A 3,300-nucleotide genomic window follows, 5' to 3' on the forward strand; every position below is an offset into this window, starting at 1 on the left:
ATTATTGGAATACAAAAACCTACATCCTATCATGAATAAATGAAGCCGATTATACTAAAAGCAGATTTAAACCAATCATCTTATTGAAGGTTCCTTTATCTACATCCATCGATTGCAACATCTGAATTCAGACCCAATTTAGTTGAGTTCAGATCTACAAGTCTTTGGTATTGTTAGTCCAGAGAAATTAACAAATAATAATTCAGATCTGAGCTGTATATCTCATACACACTCATTGGTATACACTACAATATACATCTACCAAATCTGTGATGCGTTAGGGCTGATATCAGAGTTAGGTTTGGTTTAAGGATTTTAAGCTCTCCATTTGAAGCCCAAACCTGTATAGCTTATGCATATCAAACACTTGCTAAGACCTGAAAAATCAGATCTGCAATGTTTGGTATTGTTAACTGCTGCAAGAGATCTAATCCAAACATCAATTCAGATCAGGTGCAAGAGATTTAAAAGATAACAAAACATCAAGTTCAAAGAAATTTCAGATCATGTACTCATACTGCCTCAGATTCTCATGTAATTCAGATATGATTTTACCATTCGTGGCTTATATTTCATCAATGAGGCAAGTCTGATGCATCAAATGGTGCTGTTACTACCCGAATTCACATCAGAATAGAGTGCGTTCAGGTTTGAGTTCAGATGAACTCAAATCTGAACCCACATGCATTCAGATCTGCAACTAGCTGAGCTCAAATCTGAGCTCAAATCTGAGGTTCAGATCTGAAGGCTTACATATCATTCTTTCAAATATTTTTCATTCCTTGCTACCCTTTGATCCCTGAAGCTAATCTGATATCTCACATTGTGAATGGGGTGCCAAATTCTCATCAGAATTGAGTAGGTTCAGGTCTGAGTTCAAATGAACTTAGATCTGAACCTAGCAGATTTGCAACCAACTGAACTCAGATCTGACCCCAAGTCTGAGTTCACATCAAATTTCTTTCATTCTTTGCTACATTTTCAGCCATGAGACAAGTCTGATGTATCAAAATATCAGTCATAATTGAGTAGGTTCAAGTTTTTTTTTTTTTTTTTTTTTTTTTTGAGCTGATTTGGTTGAGAAAAAGTGTGTTTATTTTGAGGAAAAGAATAGCATGAGAGCTTTCAGATCTGAACTTCAAATCTGACTTTCAGATCTAAAACTCAAATCTGAATTTCAGATCTGAAACTCAAATCTGCTAGATTCAGATCTGAGTTCAGCTAATTGCAGGTCTGCATTCTGCTAGGTTCAGATCTGAGTTCATCTGAACTCAGACCTGAACCTACTCAATTATGACTGATATTTTGATACATCAGACTTGTCTCATAGCTGAAAATGTAGCAAAGAATGAAAGAAATTTGATATGAACTCAGACTTGGGGTCAGATCTGAGTTCAGTTGGTTGCAAATCTGCTAGGTTCAGATCTGAGTTCATCTGAACTCAGACCTGAACCTACTCAATTCTGATGAGAATTTGGCACCCCATTCACAATGTGAGATATCAGATTAGCTTCATGGATCAAAGGGTAGCAAGGAATGAAAAATATTTGAAAGAATGATATGTAAGCCTTCAGATCTGAACCTCAGATTTGAGCTCAGATTTGAGCTCAGCTAGTTGCAGATCTGAATGCATGTGGGTTCAGATTTGAGTTTATCTGAACTCAAACCAGAACCCACTCTATTTTGATGTGAATTCGGGTAGTAACAGCACCGTTTGATGCATCAGACTTGCCTCATTGATGAAATATAAGCCACGAATGGTAAAATCATATCTGAATTACGTGAGAATCTGAGGCAGTATGAGTACATGATCTGAAATTTCTTTGAACTTGATGTTTTGTTATCTTTTAAATCTCTTGCACCCGATCTAAATTGATGTTTGGATTAGATCTCTTGCAGCAGTTAACAATACCAAACATTGCAGATCTGATTTTTCAGGTCTTAGCAAGTGTTTGATATGCATAAGCTATACAGGTTTGGGCTTCAAATGTAGAGCTTAAAATCCTTAAACCAAGCTTAACTCTGATATCAGCCCTAACGCATCACAGATTTGGTAGATGTATATTGCAGTGTATACCAATGAGTGTGTATGAGATATACAGCTCAGATCTGAATTATTATTTGTTAATTTCTCTGGACTAACAATACCAAAGACTTGTAGATCTGAACTCAACTAAATTGGGTCTGAATTCAGATGTTGCAATCGATGGATGTAGATAAAGGAACCTTGAATAAGATGATTGGTTTAAATCTGCTTTTAGTATAATCGGCTTCATTTATACATGACAGGATGTAGGTTTTTGTATTCCAATAATTCACTTTACATTTTCAGTGTGATAGGATTAGTTATTTATTTTCTTTTGTGAATATTGGCCTTTTTATTGCTTTGACCTTAACAGTTTATGACAAGCAGACCTGAACTGGAAGAGATCCTTTATGACCCGGAGATTGAACGGACTCTCCATGTCCGTTTAAGAGCTGCTAGGCAAGTCAGACAAGAAGCACAAGAAGCTCAAGAAGCTCAAGAAATGGCTGAGCAGAGGACTATGATTGACTATGCCAAACCCACTCTCACTGGAACTGCCTCCAGCATTATCAGGCCCAATATTGCTGCTAACAACTTTGAGATCAAACCTGCCATCATACAAATGATTCAAAACACGGTGCAATTCTGTGGATTGGCCCACGAAGATCCCAATGCACACATTTTTAACTTTTTAGAAATTTGTGACACCTTCAAACACAATGGGGTAAGTGATGATGCCATTAGGTTGAGGTTTTCCCATTTTCTTTGAAGGATAGAGCCAAAGCATGGCTGAATTCGTTACCGGCAGGATCAATAGCTACGTGGGACGAAATGGCCAGCCGTTTTCTCTCTAAATATTTTCCCCCTTCTAAAACTGCTAAAATGAGGAATGACATCACTACTTTTTTCCAGCAAGAGGGGGAATCTTTATATGAGTCATGGGAACGATACAAGGAGCTGTTAAGGAGAGTTCCTCACTATGGCCTCCCCATTTGGCTGCAAGTGCAGACTTTCTATAATGGTCTTACTGACTCAAATAAGACCATATTAGATACTGCAGCCGGAGGATCCATAAATAATAAAACTCCTGAGGTTGCCCATGCACTTATTGAGGAAATGGCAGCCAACAACTATCAATGGCATTCGGAAAGAACTCAAACTAGGAAGCAGCAAGGCTTGCATAATGTTGACACTTATACAGCACTATCTGCACAAATAGGAGCACTCAGTAAGAAAATAGATGAAATGCAGATAGCTGCCATGCATGTGAAGCC

General features: G+C 37.7%; 1 non-coding gene across 1 annotated transcript; it reads right to left on the minus strand.

The window, feature by feature from the left end:
• Positions 1-2,905: 2,905 nt before the first annotated feature.
• Positions 2,906-3,012, minus strand: LOC148878107 (small nucleolar RNA R71). The gene has a single exon (XR_016106249.1). It is a non-coding gene; the product is annotated as a small nucleolar RNA R71 (small nucleolar RNA).
• Between the last annotated feature and the right edge of the window lie 288 nt (positions 3,013-3,300).

This window comes from Nelumbo lutea, chromosome 1 (assembly GCF_056320005.1).
Source record: "Nelumbo lutea isolate HS-2025 chromosome 1, American lotus-T2T, whole genome shotgun sequence".
NCBI lineage: Eukaryota > Viridiplantae > Streptophyta > Magnoliopsida > Proteales > Nelumbonaceae > Nelumbo > Nelumbo lutea.